General features: G+C 41.9%; 1 long non-coding RNA gene across 1 annotated transcript; it reads right to left on the bottom strand.

Moving 5' to 3' along the window:
* Positions 1-6,625: 6,625 nt before the first annotated feature.
* LOC103882934 lies at positions 6,626-20,183 on the bottom strand. The gene is made up of 3 exons (XR_644922.4): positions 18,170-20,183; positions 17,582-17,670; positions 6,626-6,880 (listed from the first exon to the last, which is right to left on the bottom strand). It is a non-coding gene; the product is annotated as an uncharacterized LOC103882934 (long non-coding RNA).
* Positions 20,184-25,235: the final 5,052 nt, after the last annotated feature.

The following is a 25,235-nucleotide window of genomic DNA, read 5'->3' on the forward strand; positions in this document are numbered from 1 at the left end:
AAAACATCTCAAATGTTCATTAACTTGCAAATGGATAAACAAATTGTGTTCTCTGTATACAATGAAATATTATTTAGCAACAAAAAGGAAGGAACTACTGAACCTCAACAGAAGTTGTAGGAACTACAGCTCAGATATGAATATCAAAAACATGCTATGGTAAAGAAGCCAAAAGTGAAAAGACTAATAATATATTTATATGAAATCCTAGAAAAAGCAAAACTATAGTGCAGAAAGCACAGTAGTTGCCTGAGGCCATGTTTGGGGAAGGAGGTAGATTGCAAAAGGGCACAGGGAACTGTGGGGGTGATGGAAATTTTCTGTATTATGATTGTGGTAGTGCTCGCACATCTATACACATTTGTCCGTACCTGCCAAACTTTACCCATAAAGTCGGTGAATTTTATTGTGTGTAACTTATACTTCAATATAGATGTTAATAAATTAGACATCAGTTTTGCCTGACTCCTTCCCTTTAATGACTGCCATGCAGGGTTACTCTCCGGGGAGGAACAGTGTCTCATGTAGCCCAGTCATACAGCCGCCCAAAACGGGAAAGCACTGAAGAAAACAAATTGCCACGAGAGTCTCCTGTCCCTGCCTTGGATGATTTCATGCTAATCCAAGACAGTTTATGCTAAAAAATATGAAATTCATCAGGAATTCGATTAGGTTTTAAGTTGTCTTATTTTACTACAAATGGGCCTTATGTTTAGATGGTGATGGTACTGGGAAAGTATATTTGTGTTTGTTTCATCTTGAAAGTGAGTTTTTAAATATATGTTTATGAATGTATATTGAAGCTTTATTGTAGGATATGTCTTTCATTCGGTTAAATGAGATGTGAAAATGCAACATACTTAATTTCATTCTATTTTTTAAATTTCTAAACACTGAAATTATGTTTTTGAAATGACACTTTAAAATATTTAATAAATTTGTCTTTGAAAATCTAGATGTTGTGTTATGTATCTATTTTCTCTAGACAGGAATACATTTCTAATATGGATATATATGGCTATCTTTTCTCAGGCCTGGTTGCAGTATGCTTGAAATCTGGGATGTGGAAGACCCTTCCAATGCAGCGAACCCTCCCTTATGTAGCGTCCTGCTCAAAGATGCAAGGCCTTACTTCACCACAGTATTTCAGAATAGTGTGTACAGAGTATTGAAGGTTAACTGAGAAGGAAACTACCCATTACACTATGGTACAATGCCGTGTGTCAAAAACAATCACCCTTTGGCTTGTTTACGTTATAAAAAAATCACAAGCTTTAATAAAAGACACTTAAAAATAAAATAAAAATGGATTGAAAGTTTTTCTGATTACTAAAAGGTAAATTACTTTTCTGTTCATTGAATGTCAGCCTTATTAAGCTTGTCATATAAATTATTAAATCATGTCATACTGCATAAACAAATGTTCATTTCAGAGTTTTATTAAAGAGAAATGTACATAAAACAATGAATTTTAATAAATCAAGGGTACGTAAGTCCTTTTTCATCCAACTTGGTGAATTGCTTCAGATTTTCTCTAGTACCAGAGTGTACCCGCTCAAACTCTTTGAACCACTTAGGGCAGAAGAATGCAAGTCCTGCCCAAGTGGACCCAGCGGCAAAGGTGAGGGACCCCAATTGCAGGAGTATGTGTTGCTTGGGCTCCTGGGAGCCACAGTTGGAGCTGGCATCCCTGGGGACCAAATACACAGCATGCAGCAGAAGAGACATCCCCAGAGTTGCGAAGGTCTGGATCGGGTCTATTCGTTTCTTAGGGCTACTGTAAGAAAGTACCACAAACTGGGTGGTTTAAAACAACAGAAACTTGTCTCACAGTTCTACAGACTCAAAGTTCAAAATCAAGGTGTCAGCAGAGCCATGCTCCCTTTAAAGTCTCTAGGGAATAATGTTCCTTGCTTCTAACTCCTTTGGTTGCCAACCTTGGCATTTCTTGGCTTATGCAAGCCCTGCCTCTGTCTTCACATGGCCTTATTTCACCTGTGTCTCCTCTGTGTTTTCAAATTTCTTTCCTTGTAAGGACACCAGTCATAGGATTTAGGGCCCATCGTAATCCAGTATGACCTCATTCGAGTGCAGTGGCACCATCTTGGCACACCGCAACCACCGCCTCTCAGGTTCAAGCAATTCTTCTGCCTCAGCCTTCCGCGTAGCCAGGATTACAGGCTTGCACCATCACACCAGGTAATTTTTGAATTTTTATTAGAAATGGGGTTTCACCATGTTGATCTGGCTGGTCTCAAACTCCTGACCTCAAATGATCTGCCCACCTTGGCCTCCCAAAGTGATGGGATTACAGGTATGAGCCACAGCACCCAGTCTGACCTCATCTTAATTTGATTACATCTGCAAATACCTCGTCTCTAAATAAAGGCACATTCACAGGTACTGGGGTTAGGAGTTCAACTTTGTCTTTTGGGGCTGTGTGCAGTGGCTCACGCCTATAATCCCAGCATTTTGAGAGGCCAAGGCAGGTGGATCACCTGAGGTCAGGAGTTTCGAGACCAGCCTGGCCAACATGGTGAACCCCGTCTCTACTAAAAATACAAAAAATTATCCAGGCATGGTGGCGGGCGCCTGTAATTCCAGCTACTCAGGAGGCTGAGGCAGAACAATTGCTGGAACCTAGGAGGCAGAGACTGCAGTGAGCTGAGATCATGCTACTGCACTCCAGCCTGGGCAACAGAGCGAGACTCTCAAAAAAAAAAAAAAAAAAGTTTTTTGGGAGAACAGAATTGATCCATAACACAAGCAAGGTGACCAAACCCAGGAAATGCCAGGTGTAAAACCAGCCAGGGTGGGAGCCCAAGACCACCCAGTAAATGAGAGCTGTCTAATGGTCTAATGGCCTCATGTGTACTCCGTCCTCTGGCCTTGGCTTTGGGAAGCAACGGTCAGCAAGAGAGAGGTGGAGGGGGTGGGCCAGGAACAGGACAGATGGTCACATCTGTCTCCCCAAAAGAAGAACTGCACGCTGTAGTGGGAAAAAAAGAAGCCAAGAACTGCACGCTGTAGTGGGAAAAAAATGTTCTATCTTTAAATAAGCACTAAATTGTTAATATCTTGGACTAAGCATTCTAAGAAAACTTCTTATTTTGGAAATGTTTAAGCATACAAAAAGAGAGGAAACAGAATACCGAGTTCCCTGTGTACCCATTGCCCAGCTTCAACAATTATCAACTCATGGCCAATCATTTTTTTAATGTACACCCTCACCCACTCCTCCCGCTCATAGGCTTCTTTTCACGTAAATCTCAGATATATAATCTGGAGATACTTCATTCAGTTATATCAACATGTCTCTAAAACATAGAAACTGTTTTAAAAATAAAACAACAGACACTGAGGCCTACCCAAAGCCTTTGGTAGGGAGGAGGGAGAGGAGCAGAAAAAAATAACTATTGGGTACTAGGCTTAGTACCTGGGTGATAAAACAGTCTGTACAACAAACCTCCATAATATGAGTTTACCTGTGTAACAAACCTGCACATGTACCCATGAACCTAAAATAAAAGTTTAAAAAATAAAAATAAAAAAAAACCCACATTATTATAACCTCAAAATTAAAAACAATCCCTTAATATCAAATATCTACTGAATGTTCGAATATTCCTGTTTGATGTGTAAAACTTTTCATATGTTTTCTTTGTTCACCTGAAGATCCAAAAAGATCTCTTTACACATTGCAATTAGTAATTTAGTCGCTTTTAACCTGTAGGTTCCTCTCTCCTCCTCACCTTTTCTTACAACTTTTTGTAAAGAAACTGAGTGTTGCTGGGTGCGGTGGCTCAAACCTGTAATCCCAGCACTTTGGGAGGCGGAGGTGGGCGGATCACGAGGTCAGGAGATTGAGACCATGCTGGCTAACACGTTGAAACCCAGTCTCTACTAAAAATGCAAAAAGTTAGCCTGGCATGGTGGCGGGCGCCTGTAGTCCCAGCTACTCTGGAGGCTGAGGCAGGAGAATGGCCTGAACCCGGGAGGCGGAGCTTGCAGTGAGCGAAGGTAGCGCCACTGCACTCCAGCCTGGGTGACAGAGCGAGACTCCGTCTCAAAAAAAAAAAAAAAAAAAAAAAGAAAGAAAAGAAACTGCGTGTTTGTCCTATAGCGTGTTCCAGTGTGGCTATTGCTTATTGCACTCCATGCTGTTCTATCCTTTCCCCTGTATTTTCTATAAATTGGATGTTAAATCCAGAGCAGTGATTCTCAAAGGTAGCTCACTACAATTATCTGGGGAGCTCTTAAAAACCCTGTAGCCGGCCAGGCACGGTGGCTCACACCTGTAATCCCAGCACTTCGGGAGGCCGAGGCTGGCGGATCACCTGAGGTCAGGAGTTTGAGACCAGCCTGGCCAACATGGTGAAACCCTGACTCTACTAAAAACACAAAAATTAGCCAGGTGTGTTGGTGGGTGCCTGTAGTCCCAGCTACTCAGGAGGCTGAGTCAGGAGAATCATTTGAACTCGGAAGGCAGAGGTTGCAGTGAGCTGAGATCACGCCTCTGTACTCCAGCCTGGGCAACAGAGTGAGACTGGGTCTCAAAAAAATAAAATAAATAAATAAATACATTAAAAATCCCTGAAGCCCAGGCAAATCCAAGAGCAATTACATCAGAGACTCGGGGGGGAAACTGAGACACAGGAATTTGTTAAACTACCTCAGATCATCCCAGTATGCAACCAACATTGAAAACCACTGATTGTTTTGATCATATTTAGGCTCAGTTTTTTCCCCTCTGGCATAGGATGGTTTGTTGTGTACCTTACACTGGATATTCAAAATTTCCAGATGGACCCTCTGTCTTACAAGGAAGAAAACGTGGAAGTGTCCATCACCTATGACTGACCAGAGAGCCTCTAGAATGGCCCTATTGTTCATCTAGTGGCAAGAGATGATTACCCCCCACTCGACAAGTTCTGAAGAGATGATGGGAAGAAAAATAAAGCGTGTTTAATCATGCCGCAAATTGTCCTTGATCAATGAGCCAGTAACAGATAAGTGGACAGAAAAATATGTAGAAGGGTCCGCACAAAATTAATATCATGACTACCTCTGGGAAGTGACTGCGTTTGGTGTGGCAGCGGTCGTGTTTGTGTGTGTGTCCATGAGGGGTTTGAGCCTCACCTCTGGCTTGTAAGCTTTAGATTGAGAATACAATTGTGTATTAATTGTATAAGTTAGTGAAAAGAAAGAACAAATGATGGCTTTTTAACAACAAAATTTCATATTTTTTATTTAAAAACTATTTAAAAAGTACTCATTACAGAAAATTTTAAAAACAGGAAAAGAAAAAAAAGTAATCACCTATAAATTCCCCACTCAAAGATAACCATTGTCGTGGAATTGGAGTTTATTATGTTAAGTGAAATAAGCCAAGCACAGAAAGAAAAACTGTGTGTTCTCATTTTTTTGTGGGAGTTAAAAATTAAAGCAACTGAACTCACAGAGACAGAGAGTAGAATGGTGGTTACCACAGGCTGGCAAGGGTAGTTGGGGATTGGGGGAAGTGGGCATGGTTAATGGGTACAAAAAATAGTGCCAGCTACGGTGGCTCACACCTGTAATCCCAGCACTTTGGGAGGCCGAGGCAGGAGGATCACTTGAAGCCATGAGTTCGAGACCAGCCTGACCAACGTGGTGAAACCCCGTCTCTACTAAAAATACAAAAATTAGCCGGGAATGCCGGCATGTGCCTGTAATCCCAGCTACTTGGGATACTAAGGCAGGATAATCATCTGAGCCCCAGAGGCGGAGGTTGCAGTGAACCGAGATCACACCATTGCACTCCAGCCTGGGTGAGAGAGTGAGGCTATCTCAAAAAAAAAAAAAAGTAATAATGAATAAGACCTAATATTTGATAGCACAACAGGGTGGCTATAGTAAAAAATAATTTAATTGTACATTTTAAAATAAAAGGGTATAATTGAACTGTTTGTAAGACAAAGGATAAACACTTTAGGTGATGGATGTCCTATTTACCTTGATGTGATTATTACACACTGCATGCCTGTATGAAAATATCTCATGTAACCCATAAATATATTCACTTGTTATGTATGCACAAAAAATAAAAAGAAAAACTTAAAGCTGAAAATAAAACAAAAAAGCCAAAGATAACCATTGTTAGTATTTGATCTATTTATCTCCAGAGTTAACATTCTGTATTTTTAAACTTAACTTACGGACAAAACTCCTTCCCTTGATTTTTTAACCTTTCTTTCTCTGGCCTGGTCGCAGCCACTAGATACGAATATATTAATATTTGTCCTCTGTCCAGGGCTGGGCACAGTGGCTCACGCCTGTAACCCCAGCAATTTGGGAGGCCAAGGTGGGCAGATCACCTGAAGTCAGGAGCTCAAGACCAGCCTGGCCAACATAGTGAAACCCCATCCGTACTAAAAATACAAAATCTCAGCTGGGTGTGGTGGCAGCCGCCTGTAATCCCAGCTACTTGGGAGGCCAAGGCAGGAGAATGGCTTGAACCTGGGAGGTGGAGGTTGCAGGGAGCTGAGATCACGCCATTGCACTACAGCCTGAGCAACAAGAGCGAAACTCTGTCTCAAAAAAATAAATAAATAAAATAAAATAAAAGTTTAATAATATTCCATAATACCTATTTTATTACTATTTTATAACAATCGACATTTATTTCAGTTGCAATTCTCACAAAAGCTTGACGATGTGAGTTCTTTTATCATTCCCATTTTATAGATCAGGAAATAGGTTTGGAAACGATAAATATCTTGCCCAAAAATGTAGCATGTCCAGTCTTCTTTCCCCAACTAGACGCTGGGATGAAGCTGTCCAAGGCAGTGTCTTTTCCCTGAGGTTGCAAGTATTTCAGAATCAAGAGCCCTGCAGAGTCCTGAGTTAAAAGAGAGCCAACAGTGATGTTTCAGAGAAAGGCAAGAGCTCAGAAGCTGATCCCAGAATCCACACAACAGACCCTGAGAATCTGTCAACTACGGAGATGAAAGCAGGGATGATGCATGGAAGGGAGGGAAGTTTCCAGGTTAACACCTGGGGTAGTGGTGTCACTCTTGTCTGTGTTTAGTATGCCCAGAGGGGCCAGGTGTGGGTGGGCAGTCCAGAGCTGGAACCAACCCATTTCAACGCACTGCTTAGTACAGAATGCCAAGTAAAAGACTTCCCTTGTTTCTTTGAAAGAGTGCTGCCAAGTAATTGTCATAGAACATTTATGGGTCTGTCCTTCCGCCCCTCCCGTCCCGCTTTCCCCTGAAATAGCAAGCAGAGCTGGTTGTAAAGGTCAGAACTTTTTCCTGGGTGCTCTGGAGTAAATAAAGCCATTTCCTCCTGCCTACAATGATGAGCTATTCCTGGTGGGGTAATCTTGACTCTGACCTATGGATTTGTGCACCTAGAAAGGATTTAATTTATTTAGCTAAGAGTTTGGAAGAAATGCCTTCTGTGTACTGCATAAGTATCCAATTGTGTTTCTTAATTATGTTTGCTTTACAGTTACCATGGAAAGAATAAAACCAAATGAAAAAATATAGCAACATGGCTGTCTACAAAACAGAAAAGAAATCTTAAAGATATTTTAAGAGGCAAAGATGCTACTTATTTATTTTTTGTTATAGACAGCAGCCAGTAGGCTAAGAACCTTTTAGGAGGTTTTCCTTGGTACGGCCAGGCAGAAGAGCTATTTTGAACAAGTGGCAGCAGAGGGCACTCTTCCTACAGGTTAGTTTCTATCCTCGCTTCTCCAAGGAAAACACTTGTTAAAATGCCAGTGTATATATATGTTAACAAGTTTACGGCCGTTTCAAAAAATAGATGACAGATTAGATAGATGATTGATTGATTGATTGATTGATAGATGAGAGATGATACAGATAGATGATAGATATGATAGATGAGAGATGATAGATGATCATTGACATAGATAGATAATTGATAGATAATAGATAATTAGATGATTGATATATGGATAGATATATAGATGACAGTTGATATAGATAGATAATTAATAGATGATAGATAATTAGATAATTAGATGGTTGATGGATAGATAGATGATAGCTGATATAGATAATTGATAGATGATAGATCATTGATAGATGGATAGATATATAGATGATAGTTGATACAGATAGATAATTGATAGATAATTGATGATTGATAGGTAGATATATTGATGATAGATAGTTGATATAGATAGGTAATTGATAGATGATAGAAGATTGATAGATGGATAGATACATAGATGATAGGCAGTTGATATAGATAGATAGATAGATAATTGATAGATGACAGGTTACTTTTATGGCTCCTCCCATGTCCATTAAAACTGAAATCATGTGTGATTATGCTTCCTTGAATCATTACCACTGTTTTCTCCTTAAGCGTGTTAATGTCCTATTTCACCATAGAAACTTTCAATATTTTGCTCAGAAACTCAGGGCTTTTGGGTACTGCCCTCCCACTGTCTAGTTTTTGTGCTTTCTTTTGGGGTCCTCTCTGGAGGCCACAACCATCTTTGGAGCATGCCCAGGAAAGAAGGAGGTGGATCTAGTTCCTCCTGGAGTGACTTTGGTGATGTCCTTTGCTGCGGACAGATTACAATCAGCTCCAACATCCCTTCCTCCTTTCTTTTTCCTTTGCCTCCCCTCCTCTCCCATATCTCTATTCCTCCTAGCCTTTCTTCACTCCTCTGTACACCCATCATTTTCCTCCAACTCCAAGATCACAGGCATCACCATGTAAGCCTCCTATCCCAGATAACCAGCCTCCAAGATGACCTCATTATCCCCACCTCCTTGTATGTACATCCTTGTGTACGACCCTCCTGCATTGAGCAGGGCTGAACTGTGTTCGCACTGGGATATATGGGAATGACAAGGCAGCATGTGACTTCCAAAGTTAAGGTCACTTTGCTGTCTCAGATCACTAAGCCAGTTGTCATGTTGTGAGGAGGCTCAAGTTGTCCTGTGGTGGGTCCCTGTGGCAAGGAACTGAGCTCTCCTGCTGACAGCCAGCAGTGTCTTCCCAACCATTAGAGTGAGTCACCTTAGAAGCACATTCTCCAGCTCCAGTGCATCCTTTAGATAACTGCCACTCTGGTCACCATCTTGTCTACAACCTCATGAGAAACCTCAGCCAGAACCACCCAGCCAAGTTACCTCTGATTTCCTGAGCCACAGAAACTGGGAGATAATAAATGTTTACTGTTTAAGACTCTAAATTTGGAGTAATTTGCTATTCAGCCATAGAAACTGACACTCATTTCATCGTGCCTGACACTGCTGTCTCTGTGGTTTCACGTCCCTGTGGTTAAAGCTCTCTAAGGGCTCATCACTAATTTCAGGATAAAATCCAAATCCCTTAACATAGCATAGGTCTTTTACGAACTGCCTCCTGCGTGCCTCTCAGTCCCATCCGGCCCACTCTGCCTTTCCTCCTTGTGTCACTCCAGCTACTCTGAAACACACTGCACCTTCCTAAATGTGGACAGAGAAAATTGCCAGGCTTTTCATAGGATGCCCAATGAAATTTGAATTTCAGATAAACAATGAATAATTTGTGTGGTTATATAATACTTGGGACATACTTATACTAAAAATATTGCATGACACATACTTATTCTTAAAAGTTATTCATTATTTTATCTGAAATTCACATTTAATAGGGCATCCTGTACCTTCCGTTGCTAAATCTGGCAATCCTACAGATGTGAGCTGCTCACTTTCAGCTCCTGCTCAGCCCCCAGCTGGATCGCTGCAGCTCCCCCTGATAGCTCCCTGCCCTGCAAGAGTCAGCCCAGACATCAGTGCCCCTAGAAAGCCTAAGCTAACTTCTCTGCACCATACACACCTAGGATGGGTCAGATGTGCCTGCTGCAGACTCCTGCCCACCTATCACACCTCTCTTGCACCACACACTTTGCAAGTATTTGTTTACCTGTCTCCATTACTAGACTCTGAGCTTCTTGAGGTCAGGCACTGTCTTACTCACCACGATGTGGCTTCAGTGCCAAAAACATAGTGTAATCACAGTTTACAATTACTGAAGATTTACTCTAAGCTAGTCACTGTTCTAAGATGTTCTGCATGTATCAACTCATTGAATTTTCATATCAAGCCAAAGGAGGTACTATTAATATCCCACTTTTACTGGGGAGGAATCTGAGACAGAAATAGGTTTTGCGACTTCTCCAGTATCATTTGAAAATGGCAAGAAAGTTGGGGTTCAAAGCCAGGAGTCTGACTCCAGAGCCCATCCTCTAACGAGCTAGACACATTGCGTCTTTACAGTGTATGATAAGTGCTTGCCAAATGCATGTAAGAATTGACTATCCAGCTAAGTTTCTCCAAACTAGATAACTGTCTTTAAGCAGGGACCTTGCTGCCTGTGCCCCTCCCAGCTCTCTCTCCAGTCACCACTACTGAGCACAATGCATGGTGCCTTCACAAGCAAATACTGAAGAATTATACTGGTCTGTTCTCCCCTCTTCAAATCCTGACTACAGATCCAGTGTATTGCCATATACCACACCTCCCTAAAAAAGAATGGTTATAGGCAGGGCACGGTGGCTCACACCTGTAATTCCAGCACTTTGGGAGGCCAAGGCGGGCAGATCACCTAAGGTCAGGAGTTCCAGATCAGCCTGGGCAACATGGTGAAACCCCGTCTCTACTAAAAATACAAAAAATTATCCGGGCATGGTGGCATGTGTCTGTAATCCCAGCTACTCGGGAGGTTGAGGCAGGAGAATCCTTTGAATCTGTGAGGCGGAGGTTGCAGTGAGCCAAGATCACCCCACTGCACTCCAGCCTGGGTGTCAGAGTGAGACCCCATCTCAAAAAAAAAAAAAAAAAATGGTTACAGCATGCACCTTAGAAATATAAGCCAAGAAAGGACTGTGGTTAATACTGTGAGTTCTAGAGTAAAATTCCCTCAGCTTAGATCCCAACTCTACTGCTTATCAGCTGTATGGTTTTGGATGAGGCCCTGAGACTTAGATTCTTCATCTGAGAAATGGAGACGTAGCATCTGGAACACAGCATCAGTAAATGTCAGCTGTCACCATTGTCATTGCCAATCCACTCAGCCCACAGGCAGGTATGTGTGGGCCTGGCACCCCCATGAATTTCTGTGACTTCCTCAGTTCCCTTCCCCTGTGCAAAATTTCCGACAGGGGTTAGAGAGGGCGACCTGCATCAGCTTTGGAGTTTCAAGGCTGAGCCTTAGAGACTGAAATTAAGAAAGTGAAACCAAGGGAGGAAGGCTGCCCCACAGCCCAGGGAGCAGCTAGAAAGAAACGTAAGTAGTCCCACTGGCCCTCGCTTCCTCAGCTCTACAGAGCTGCTTGGCTGGAACTGTGCCAGACTCCCAGGTCAGAAGCTACTGTGCTTTTGGGACTGCTACCCCAGGAAAAGCCTTCGTACCTATCAGGAAATGATGCACACTGACACTCAGGGTCTGCAGCCACAGAGTGCTGCACATCTCAGTGGTACCCGGTTAAAGGAACACCCTTTACTTCATAAGTGGCCAGAAACACATGAGAACCTCTGTGCCTTGTCAGGGAGTGGGTGCCTAGCCTAACTTAATCCTGGGGTACCTGGGATGAAATTGAAGGCTAGCATTTTTTAACATGCTGGACACTGCACTAAGTGCTTCACACATGTCACTTCACTTAATCCCTACAACAATACTGTATGTTTTTGGGTTTTTTGTTTGTTTGTTTTTTGGGACAGCATCTCTGTAAGGTTTCTGGTTTTGGTTTTGTTTTGTTTTGTTTGTTGAGGCAGGGCCTCACTCTGTCACTCAGGTTAGAATGGAGTGGCTCACTGCAGCCTGTACCTTCCAAGCTCAAGTGATCCTCCCACATTAGCCTCCCAAGTAGCTGGGAATACAGGCATGTGCCACCACACATGGCTAACTTTTTTATAGAGATGGGGTCTCACTATGTTTTCCAGGCAGTTCTCAAACTCATGGCCTCAAGCTGTCCTCCCACCTTGGCCTCCGAAAGTGTTGGGATTATAGGCGTGATCCACTATGCCCAGCCAATACTGTTAGTTTTGGAAACATCATTATCCTTATTGTACAGAAAAGGAATCTAAGTAATTGGCTCAAGTCATACATCTAGTAAGAGAGGAATTCGATTTTTAATTCTATCCTATGATACGGAAGTAACTCTTCAGCTGCCCCGTCCCTATGGCTCCAGGCTTCTGCTATGGGCCTAGTTCAGAGCTTCCGGGGAATGTAGATGACGCAGTGTACTCACAGCACTGGTTCTCAACTCCATCTGGACGTGAGATCATCACCTGGGGAGCTGATCCACCGGGTCCTCCCCAGACCACACGGATTCAATTTTCTGGAGGGTGGGACCAAAGCTTTGGATGTTTTGTAAGATTTCTTTGGATGACTCTACTGGGTGGCCAGAGTTGAGAACCACTCCCCTTAAAATAATTCTCAATAAATGTATGAAACTTTAAAAAGAAATTCCCAAGACCCTCATATCAAAAATCTCTTTGGAATAATGTCTGCTCCTCCCTCTCCAAGGGGCAATCTCTGAACAGGCAATGGAGGTAAGGATACTTCATGGGGGATTTCCAAACCTTTTATTTGCTTATGATGCGTACATTGTAGGGTTGGCTCACTTTAATGCAGAGGTAAGTGCTTCTCTCGGGCCCTTAAGAAATAACTGCCCCTAAGTACCTCTTCCACTCTTGCAAGAATCCGAGAGTACACACCTCCTTCAGTTTTGCACCCTAGACACCACCCTGACTCTCCCTAATCCTGACCCTGGGAGAAGTTTTTCACATACTACCATTCTGCAAAATGTAGGACAAATAGGAAAAAATTCAGTGGTTCACACGAATGTATAATAATAATCATCATCTACATTTGTATAGATATAACTTTAACCTGTTAGAGATCTTTGACTGCAAGCAACAGAAACAAACTCTGGCTAAGTTGAGGAAATAAAACTAATGAAAGCATATGGATTGGATCACAGAATTCAATGAAATGCAGTAGCCTCAGAAAAGATAAGAACCAAGGTGTCCATAAGAATCAAGGATGCAACAGCTTAAAGATGTTGCCTTACCCCACTTTGAGATCCTGCTCCCAAGATTCAAACCCATGGTAAGAGGCTCTACTTGGCTCCCATGACTGCCCCTCAGCACTATGATTGACCATTCCAACAACACTATATTCAAAAAGACAGCTCCCCAGAGCAAAACTGGGAGGTTTTAACAGAAGGAAGAAAAACAAATGCTGGCCTGGCAAAACCAGTAGATATTTATTCTTCTCCTGTGCCACTTACATTTCTGTATGTTTTGCATACATAAATAACATCGTGTGAGGGACTGGGGGCAGGACATCTGCATTCCAGGTTAAGTCATGTCCCGATTGCCACTTTCCTAATGTTAGTGATAAGTACTTTGTAAATTTAAAAAGCACTACACATATATAGTTTAGTATTATAACCTTCTTCTTGAAAAATGTGGGCTTGCAAATCAGAGAGATTAGACCTATTTAACCTGCCTGCCACTAGACAGGCAGACACATAACTAGCTTACTGGTCCAGTTTTTTTCTTCTTTGTTTTTTCCCATGAAGATTCCTCTAATTTTGCTCAAGCACGTATATACAATTCTGTATTTTGTCCAGAGTTTCTGAGGTGTTTTGTGAAGATAATTTTCTTTTTAGGATGCTGGTTCACTATGTTGCTGGGAAAAGGAGTCCCCAGACTACATTCCATATCTTACTCTTAGATATTTGCATTGCATAGCAGCACATTGGGAGGTCCTGAAATCAATAAACCTGTAAAGTCACGTTTAAGACAGTATTTCTTGAACTTCTTTTACCTTGAAAGCGTTTCTTTAAATAATATCTATCTTTTTTGCCTGCGTGTGTGACAGAGTCTTTCTCTATTGCCCAGGCTGGAGTGCAGTGGCGCAATCTCAGCTTACTGCAACCTCCGCCTCCCAGGTTCAAGTGATTTTTCCCGCCTCAGCCTCCCAAGTAGCTGGGACTACAGGCGCATGCGACCATGCCCAGCTACTTTTTGTAATTTTAGTAGAGACACGGTTTTGCCATATTAGTTCGGCTGCTCTCCATCTCCTGGCTTCAAATGATCCGCCCGCCGTGACCTCCCAAAGTGTTGGGATTACAGGCGTGAGCCACTGTGCCTGGCCAGTAATACCTATCTTTAAGAGCTAGTAATTCCTGGAATGTCCTTTAGGAAACACCGGTCCAATGATTTAAATGGTGATAATAAGTCATAGAGTCTGGCTGCTAATAGAGGTCATTCTCGATAAATTTGGGGAAACGCCAAGGAAAACTTTGCAAACAAATTGTCTTTGCATTCCTGAGGGTTGTGGAGTTTTTTTGTTTTTGTTTTGGGGTTTTGTTGTTTATGGTGGTGGTGGTGGTGGTGTTCCAATGTGGATTCCAGAAACACTCCATACATTTGCACACCTCTTGGCCAGCACACCGAGCTAATGTTATCTTTCTTCGCACAAGGAAGGAAATGAAGTACTTTCCATTCTTGCCCTTGTTTTCCAACCCCAAAGTTTCCATGGTTTTATTCTGGTTGCTGAGACTTTCCAAACCCAGTGTCATGCAGTAAATTTGGTGGAACAGTTGTATAAAATCTGTTCTGCCATTTTTGAAGAAGGGAACTTATTATATTTATTTTTAGACCATAAAACGTCTAATTTTCTGACAGCTCTGGAATAACCAGCATTGAAATAGAACTTAGAACTACTCCTGACTGAGGAACAGAAGTTAAGCCAGCTCTCTGAAAGTTGAACAAGTTTAAATGAGCTGCCTAAACAGAACATAATCCTACATGATATTCAATTGAGTCACAGTGAATTAATATGGACATGCCATAATTCTTTCACTCCGGGGCACAGATATTCCATGTGCTTTTGGAACAAGATTTTTCTGAATTGTAGAGTTGAATAGTTAGGGGAATTTATTATATGAATATTTTCAGGGACTGGGGAATAGGACATTGCTCTGGAACTTAGAATAATGTGATGTTTGAGTCAAGATTTATGTAGGAAACAAATAGGAAAAGCCAAATTTCACTAGGAAATTTTTTTTACTGTTCAGCTAATTATAGTAAAACTTTTTCTGAAGACTGAAGGGTGAACTGAGGGGATCGCTCTCAGTCCTAAAGTCTGCCTTGACATTTTCTTCACTGCACCTAGGCTACAGACTTACTAGACAAGCTTCTAGAAAAATATAACACATCACAAAAAATGACCAATAAATAGCCAATTAATTAATCACTCAATGTATATTACACACCTACTCTGTGCAAGAGATTCAACGAAGCAATGGTCCCCTCCCTTGAATAGTTTCCAGTGTAACCTGGCAAATCAAACATGTGCACTTGAAGAGCTGGAAATGGGACATCTCCTTTTTCACAGCTGTCAGAATGGCAGCCCCTGAGAAAGTCTCTCTGAACTTCCAGTTAAAATGCCTATGAAGATGCAGAAAAAGGTGGAAACTTGTAACACAAGGAAAACCAAAAATTTCCAGAATGTGATTCTCCAGTCGCAGAAAATAACAGTGAAGCTATATTTAGAAAAGTACTTATTTGTCTTCTTATACTTTACAGCATAAAACAGCAAAGCCAATCCACCTGAAAGATGTTTCTCCTCTGCTCAAATAACCAGAGAGACAGGGTCAGGAACCCCATGGGAACTAGGCAGCTGTATCTCCTGGGTGCACATTGCCTTTAGTGTTGATGGGAGTGCCATTCACATTTCCCCCACTGCAGCACTGTCTGTAAATGCACTTGAGATTGCAATTCCAAAAGAACAAACAAACAGCAGAAAAAGTAGAGAAGACCAACACTGGCACGACATTCAAGCTGTGCGATGATCAGGAGGAATCAGGAGTCAAGGCAGGAGTATTACATATTTCATGAACTCCATTAGAGAACCAGACAGTGAAGGTAGGGGATCTCTCCTCAGGACAGAAAAAATATACATAAAAAAATACATGGGCCAGGGGCAGTGGCTCACACCTGTAATCCCAGCACTTTGGGAGGCCGAGGTGGGTGGATCACTTGAAGTCAGGAGTTGACCAGCCTGGCCGACATGGTAAAACCCCATCTCTACAATAAATAAATAAATAAGCAAGCAAGCCAGATGTGGTGACACACATCTGTAGTCCCCACTACTCAGGAGGCTGAGACATGAGAACCGATTGAACCCAGAAGGCAGAGGTTGCAGTGAGCCAAGATCACACCACTGCACTCCAGCCTGGGCAACAGAGCAAGACCCTATTTTTTAAAAAAAAAAAATCATCTCTGCTAAATTCTGGGATTTAAGCAGAGAATGTTTAAAGATGGGTAGAAGGGGAAAAAATCAGGCCTATAAAGGTAGTGTGAAATAAAGGAAAGGATATTGTGGCAAGGTGGACAAAGTCAAATACTGAGTATCCTGTGGTGTGGGCAATGAAACAGGGGTTCTTGGGGGACACTTACATGACCAGCCAGAAAGGGCATCAGTCTGCCCCTCCCCACACATTCTCTGATCATCCCATGCAGAGAGGCAATATTGCGGGTCACATGGCACACTTATGGCCCTGAGGAGGGACTCTGCCTCTCTGCTTCTTCATCTTCTTATAATGCAAATACGAGAACAACCTTGAAGGTAAAGAATAAACTGTTGGAGCATAAGCACCAAGCAGTTTGAATGCACAGGCACCCCTGCAGGGAATTATCTGCAAATTCAGTCACTCAGTGCCTGGCAACCTTGTGAGAAGCTAGATACAGGCTGATAGAAGAAGGGTCACCCAGTTCCAAGGGCAACTGAGTTAGCATCCCAGTCTTCCCACTATCAGTCAGCCTGAGCTCTTGGGGTCATTCAACAAACAGCCCTGCTTGCCTCTCTCCAACAATCCACCCAGTGACCCTGGAGACCAGTGAAACATAAGCCTGCCCATCTGGGGCAGAAACATGAAATTTTCAGTGGAGATTTCAGCATTTCTTGGCATCATCAAATGAGACAGTTTCATAAACAGGGAAAACACAAGTAAAAGTTCTTTGTGAAGACCTGCCGGGCCTCCCAGAGTGTTTAGTCAAGGATCCCAGGTCAATCCAGGAGGGAGAAAATCCCAAGGATCAGCTTGAGGGGATTTGCAACCATTTGACTGGCCCTACAGTACTACAAATAAGGCCAGACTTTGCGCCAAATATATTAATCTAGAAGCAGTGGAAGGGGTGACCACTGTATATACACACACTGGCTAACCAGCAAATAATTCAGAGCTAGTGTTTATGTAACAAAACTAAACTCTGGAGTCAAAGCTAGTCTCTTAAAATTAAGAGGCTTAACTGTCTTAATGGCAATGTCTCCCTTGGGTGACTGGAAGATGTATTATGCCTTTGGGAGGAAAACTTGGGTAAAGTGGTTAAAACCATGTCCTTGTCTTCCTCAGGGAATCGTTGCCATTGGCACTAGAGGCTAAGATGTTGCTGCTGCTATCAGGGCTTGGGTCATTGTCAAAGGTCATGTATAACTCCCAGGGAACAGGCAGTTTTAGGTCCAAGGAAAAAGCAAGGGAGGGCCTGCTTACCTCGCAGAAAAATCAGTCCTGGGGTCACATGGTGCCAGTCTGAGTCTGGTTTAAGGTGACTTTCTGTATCAAGTTGCCAGTGGCATCATCTGGGCAGAAGATAGGAATATGGTTGTATGGAACCAAGGGAAGTAGTTGTACCATTGCTAGACGACAGCTACTCCTGTACCATTGTCTAGGAGAGCAGAATATTAATAAAACCCCTCTAGTTCAAGTTAAGGGTGACTCTAAGTTCACATAACAGGCCATTGCCTGAGTCACCCAAAGAAAGCTGTTCTTTATTCTCTACCTATATCTGGAATGGAATGGAAGAAAGGTAATTCATACCTTCAGCTCCACCCACACCCAATACAACTCTGGGTTGATCCAGACCATCCCACCTTTTCCCTCAGCAAAAGCTATGTGCAGAGAGGAAGTCATCATTCTGCCACCAAAGGCCACCAGGCTACCTTCACAGATCAAGGAGGACCTACTATAGAGAAGAGGGAACCTGCTACATAGGCCTAATGCCACAACCACGTCCCCATCATAGAAGAACATGCAGGAAGCATAGAAAAGTCAACACACACACAAATGTCAGTCACCTACCTTGTGGCAATTACCATGAAATGACTTCACAGGGCAGAAATCATCCAAATTTATGTCCATGAAGTTGTTCCCAACCCAGGTTAACCTTCCCAGCCACCTACTGGAGTCAAGGTGGGGATGAAAAAAGAAGGAAAGTGGTTAGGGATAGAGACACAAGGGTCCTAACACACTCAATGGATTCTTCCTACAAGCCACCAGATGTGAACAGCCACTTGCTCATGAATTTTGCTCAGGACTTGAGAGCCAGATTTGGCCTGCAATTGGATGTACCATTTCCATTTCATAGGAGTTTTCTTGACATTTTCCCACCTCAAAGGTCTTTGGTTCAGAGAGAATGAGATGGGTTATCAGGTTAGAGTGTCACATTTTTTCTTTAGCGAGACAGTCTCTCCCTGTTAGAGCTCAGAAACAGGGTTGAAATATTTAGCAATGGAAGGAAGTCTCAAAGTGCAAAAACTTAAAGATCAAAAAATACTAGCAGAATCTCATTGCCAAAAATTTCAATAATCTATAAGATCAGTGCTATGGTTTAAATATGTTTTCCAAAAAGCATGTGTTGGAAACTTAACCCTTATGCAATATTTTTAGGAGTTGAAGCCTAATGAGGGGTTAGCAGGCCATGAGGGCTCTGCCCTCATGGATGGATTAATGCTGTTATCATGAAAGTGAGTTTGTTATTGAAGGACTAGGCTTGTTACAAAAGAAAGAGTTCAGTTCTCTTCTCTCTCTCGATCTCTTGACCCCTCTTGCCCTCTCACCTTCCTCTGTGTGATGATGCAGCAAGAAAGCCCTTACTAGATGTTAGCCCCTCAATCTTGGACTTTCCAACCTCCACAACTGTAAGCCAATACATTTCCTTTCTTTATAAATTACCCAGTCTTAAGTATTCTGTTGCAGCAGGACAGAATGAACCAAGGCAATCAGTCATGAACACATGTAACTTCTCAGGGTCTGAAGGGGATAAGGGGCTTAAGGCCAGAGATTGTGTTAATGCACCCTAGACAGCTTCCAAGGCATTTTACTACAGGGTGGGGTGGAGGAGGTGTTTAAATCGGCCTGGTTGTCCAGTGAAGTATCACAAGTGCTTTAATAAAATGTGTATGTGTGATTCACTGTATCCAAAGAGGCAAACTAGGCGTTAGGGCTCTTTCTTTGTAGCTTATAGCTATAAGGTTAGCAACGTGTCTTTGGCTGTTGTAAAGTAGCTCTTTGGACTGCTGCCCAAGTACCCTTCAAGAAAGACATTTGGGAAGTGGGGCTGTTGACTGTCTTCTGATTCAAGGTCCAGCTGACTGTGAATAGCATTTTCTGTATGCTATTCAGGACAGTAAAAGTCACTTTCTTAGTTGGAGCCATGATTAAGATGTCATAAATTTAATAAAATACTTGAATCTCAATGAGCTGTTCTCATTGTGCTAGGGATCAAGACCCTATTTCTAGTGAGCTCAAATATCCCTGCAACAGAATAATAGAGGTACTACATGTCATATTAAGTAAAAGCAAAGAGCTCTTTATCTACTTCTTAAAGAATCAGGAAGAAGAGGCAATAGCAGACCTAGAGTAACATACCAAGTGTAAATAGTAGCTTCAATCAGTACAGTAACTATTATACAACCACCTCTTTATTAGTCATTGTTATCCACAGTCAGGCATCAAGCCCAGTCCCTACCTCCAGCTTTTTTGACCAGCCAAACTGGACTGTTGAATTGGTAGATAATGGGCATTTAATCTCTGCCTACATTTAACCTCTCCTGGTATGTAATTCTACTTCAACAGAAAAATCTTTTCTAGCACAGTAAAACCAGGTAACTCCTAGGAGTGTAACGTTATAGCTTTTGCAGTAGCAAAAAAAAACCTGGGTGTTCATTTGGCATCTGTGCCCCTTCACTGGGCTGATATTTTACAATGTCCAGTCAGGCTCAGTGACGCACGCCTGTAATGTCGGCACTTTAGAAGGCTAAGGTGGGCAGATGGCTTGAGTTCAGGAGTTCAAGGCTAGCCTGGGCAACATGAAAAGACCCCATCTCTACAAGAAAATAATACAAAAATTAGCCAGACGTTATCGTATACACCTGTAGTCCCAGCTAATCTGGAGGCTGAGGTGGGCGCATCGCTTGAGTCCGGGAGGTTGAGGCTGTAGTGAGCCAAGACAGTGTTACTGCACTCCAGCCTGGGCAACAGAATGAGACCCTGTCTCAAAAAAAAAAAAAAAAAAAAAAAGTCCAATCCATGTAGTCTGACAAAGAAATCCGCAAGTGTAGTCCAATCAAATAGGCAAACATCCGTACAAATTGTGACCCAGGGCTCTCAACTGAAAGTAATATTAGTCCTGAATCCTGACAGAGGGATTCATTTACCATGGCGTAAGCCTAAAAAGCTTTTTGAGGCGGTCGGGAACCAGGCTCTAGCCCTAGTCCTCCTTAAGTTTGAATGAGACAAAATCTGTCTAGAGAGACACTTTGGAGCTTGAACTCGGCCCCAGAAGACAGCAACAAAGGCTGGTGCAGAATATATCTGGGATGGTTAATTGTGTGTGTTCATTTGACTGGGCTAGGGATGCCCAGATAGCTGGTAGAACATTTCTGGGCATATCTGTGAGGGTGTTTCCAGAAAAGACTGGCATTTGGATCTTTAGACTGAATAAAGAAGATCTCCCTTACCAGCACAAGTGGGCATCATCCCATCCATTGAGGACCCAAGTATGACAGAAAGGTAACTTCGCTCTCTGCTTGAGCTGGGATATCCATCTTCTCCTACTCTCGGACGTTGGTGCTCCTGGTTCTCAGGCCTTCAGACTTGAACCGAGATTTATACTATTTGCTCACCTGATCCTTATCCCTTCAGGTTTTGACTCAAACTACAAATGACACCACTGACTTTCTTGGGCCTCCAGTTTGTAGATGGCAGATTATTGGACTTCATAGCCTCCATTATCTCAGGAGCCAATCTTTCATAATAATCGTGCGCTCTCTCTCTCTCTGAATAATGATATTTTGCATCTTCAAAACATACATTAAATGATCATAGAGTCCTTAAATTGGGAAAATTTAGTAAACCATCCAGTGACAAATATTACTTTTCTCTAAATCTTTCTTCATAACATCAGGATCTGTTAATATTCTATATATATAGTATATATATAGTATACAGTATATATATAGTGTATATATATACTATATAGTGTGTGTTTGCACGTGTGTGTGCGTGTGTGTGTGTGTGTGTGTGTATATATATATATATATAAAAACAGAGGGGGGGGGGCTCTGTTTCTCTGAAAAACCTTGACTAATACAAGCTCTTTATGTCTCTGTTTTTACTGTTATGGATTAAAAATAATATTAATAAAATAAAATGACTGGGGCTGGGCACAGTGGCTCACGCCTATAATCTCAGCCCTTTGGGAGGCCAAGGCAGGCAGATTGCTTGAGCCCAGGAGTTAGAAGTCAGTCTGGAGACCATGGCAAAATCTCATCTCTACAAAAAATACCAAAAAATTAGCCGGGCTTGGTGGCACATGCCTGTAGTTCCAGCTACTCAAAAGGCTGAGGTGGGAGGATCACCCAAGCCTAGGAGTTTGAGGCTGCAGTGAACCATGATTGTGCCACTGCACTCCAGCCTGGGTGACAGAGTGAGACCCTTTCTCAAAAAGAAAAATAATTGGGTTATTTTGAGGCCTCTTGCTTCCACATTCCATGTTAAGTTGGAGCATATATTGCCTAAAAGTAGTATTGCACCCTTTAAGTATTCTCAGGTTGAAGGAGTAAAGATAAGGTCACCATACGGTGACTTCAATAAATATTTTGAATGAATGGATGCTCAACTACTCATAAGAGAAACCTCTACTGTAGATTTTTTGGGAAAAAAATTATTTGAAGATACTCTAACCAAATCAAAGATCAATGAAAGTTGGTATAGCAAGAAAGGGAAAATTATAGTTCAAAAGGATAAGATCTATTCTTACTCAGTTTGCACCCCAACTTCAGGAATCTCTTTGAATTATGTATTTCCAGATAGATCCTGAGGTCTCAGGACAAAGTTTGACCTTGTGTCATTTTAATTAACTAGTCATATTCCTTTCTCCCTTTCTCGGTATAAGAGTACATGTTTCTTGAACCAGTCTCCACCCAACAAATCAGATGGAATGTCTTGACTTGTTTGATGGCTATTTAAAACAATAACTACTGTTGTTCTTCCAGGACTTGCTAACAATGGCTAAGTTTTCACTTGATTGGAACACTATGCCAGAAGAAATACTTAACAAAAAGTCTTTTTTTCCCTTTATAAAAGCAGAATTACACAGAACAACATAATGGACACTTTTATGGCTGAGCAATTTGAATAATGATATTTTGCATCTTCAAAACTTATGTTAAATCATCACAGAGTCTTTCAATTTGGAAAATTTAGTAAACCATCCAGGGACAAATATTACCTTTCACTAGATCTTTCTTCATAGCATCGGGATCTGTTAATACTTTTGGGTTAAGTAGAATTTAAAATACATGCAGTATGATCTCGACAATATGACCTTGAGTATGTAAAAATACATGAGAAAAAGACTACAAAGAAATATATCAAAATGTATGAAGCAATTATTTCTAGATATTGGAAATCTGGGAGATTTGAGGTTTTTTCCCCCCACTTTTCTGTGTTTTCAAAAGACCATCTTTTATAATCATTAAAAATAAATGTTATTTATACAAAAACCAGAACATACAATTTATATATGTCCATAATATTAACTAAGTGAAGAAGAAATGCATAAAGAGAAAAATAGATGGAAGGAAGAATACTAGAATTTAATGGTTCCTGAGTGATTTAATTTCTGCTTTCTGGCTTTTTGTATTTTCCAAATTTTCTGCGATTAGCAGAGCATATATTAATTTTTAATGTAAAAGAGCACTCTCTTTCAAAAAATAAATGTAAATGAGTAAGGCAGTAAATGACAAACAAAACAAAACAAAACAAAACAAAAAAACCACCCAGTTCCAATAAATAAGCAAGAATTTTGGAAGGAAGTTCACTGTGGCCGAGCATTAGGAATGACTTTATGGGAGACAGAACTTTTGCTGGGCTTGAAGTATGAGCAGGTGTAACTGGGCAAAGAGGAAGGAGTAGAGCACTCCTGCCCACAGGGTGGAGGTAGAACATTCTGACTGGAGTGGAAAGCTCATTCAGGGAAGTGAAGGAGGGAGGGTAAGCATAAAGTTTGGCTCCACTCAACTGGGGAGGCCTATGGGTCTCCAGTGAGATACCTTGAGTTTATTCAGCAAACAAAGCATTGTCTGTTTAGGCCATAAATGCTAAAGCATCCCAGGAGATTATTTGCAATTACGTTCAGGTAGTTTTTTCCATCCCCTATTGGCTTAGTTCCATAGTCAAGAAGACTTCAACTGGGACCATTCTATTTCACTTTGTGACCTGTATCCCTCCTCCTGCTGCCTTCTCTTTAACATTCTTCCCCTCTGCATAAAGCCCTTTGACTTCTTGGCTCCATTCAGGACCCCCCACTCTCCCCCTAAGCGTGCAGGACATTCCTTACTCTACAAAATCATCCTGTTGTTCTTTCTGGCATCCACCCCCATCCAACATTATTGCTCTTCCCTTAATGTTGTTGATGGCAGATAGGAAATTACTTGGTTATAGTAATTCATAATAAAGGGTAACTTATTTCTAAGTTTAACATTTACTTTCAAGAGATATTCCCATTTTAAAAGAGGTGCTTGTCAACCCATTCTACTTAGTACAATGGAGGGAAGGAAGGAGGTAAATTTTTTGAGCTACATGCCTTATCCTCAAACTAATAAAGCCACCAGTTAAACCTCCCAGAGCCAACAACTTTGGAGAAGTTGTCAATCCCTTTAAATCCCCATAAATTCAAGAGTGAGAGCTGTGGGAGGTAGGATACAAGTGAGCCTCCAGGGCAGGTCAGTGCCAGGGAGGGCTGATGCCGACCCGTGATATTCTCCTCTACTGACACAGTTGGTCACAGCAGGTGAGTGAATTGCCTGCAGTCTCAGGGACCCAGGCAGAGCCAAGACTTCCTTTGACCCCTGGAGTAGGGACACATACTTTCCTGCTTACCCTACCACCCACCTGTTCAGTGTGTGCTTGACCTGACCCCATGCCTGGAGCAGGGAAAAAAGAGGAGGAAGACGAGATATGCGTGGGACAGCACTCTGTGAGCTGGAGGGGTGGCAGGGTGATATGCAGAACAGATGCAAGGGCTGGTTATTATTAGTGCCTTTGGTAAACAGGATAGCTGCTTACACAGGGATGAAATCAGCTGTTTTTGTACTGAGACGAGTTCCAACAATGACTGCCTCCACTCTCTTCCCAACTTAATCTGACTTCCTCTGAAACTTGGAAACTGTTAACCCTATTTCTACTTTCCCCATCTTCAGTCTACTTTCTGCAACCAGGTATACAATAATAATGATAATAACTGTTGGAATTAACCATTCCAGGAACAATTCTAAGACATCATATATGTAAACTTTATTTTCCTTACAATCAGCCTCTGATGGAGGTGCTATTGTTGTCACTGTTTCACAGATGAGGGCCCTAAAGTCCAAAGAGTTGAAATCACTTGCCTAAGATCAGCCAGCTGATAAGTGGCAGGACTGGGATTTAAACTTGTATACTATTCCTACACACTTTGATGTACACCTTAATTTTTAGACTCATTAAGCTTTGCTTTTATCATGTGTGTAAAGAATCCTGGATCCATAATTCACACTGAACAGGGTCCATACTTTTCAATCCAGAAGTAAAGTGCTTTTACATCATGACCTCATTCTACCTATCTTACATACACAAATTGATCTCGGATCTCTTTGACACAGGAAATCACATCCAGGCCAAATGATCTAGTCAATATCCTCTGAACTCCGAACTTGCATATACACTCAATATCCCTGCACATTCAGCCTTTGTCACCTACCCCTTTTCCTCCTCACCTCCGGCTCATTGGAATACCTGACTTTCCCATACTCTCTTGTGTCTGGGACAAAACTCAACAAAATACTTGCAAACTGAATCCAGCAGCACATCAAAAAGCCGATAC

Source organism: Papio anubis, unplaced genomic scaffold, assembly GCF_008728515.1.
Source record: "Papio anubis isolate 15944 unplaced genomic scaffold, Panubis1.0 scaffold148, whole genome shotgun sequence".
Classification (NCBI taxonomy): Eukaryota; Metazoa; Chordata; class Mammalia; order Primates; family Cercopithecidae; genus Papio; species Papio anubis.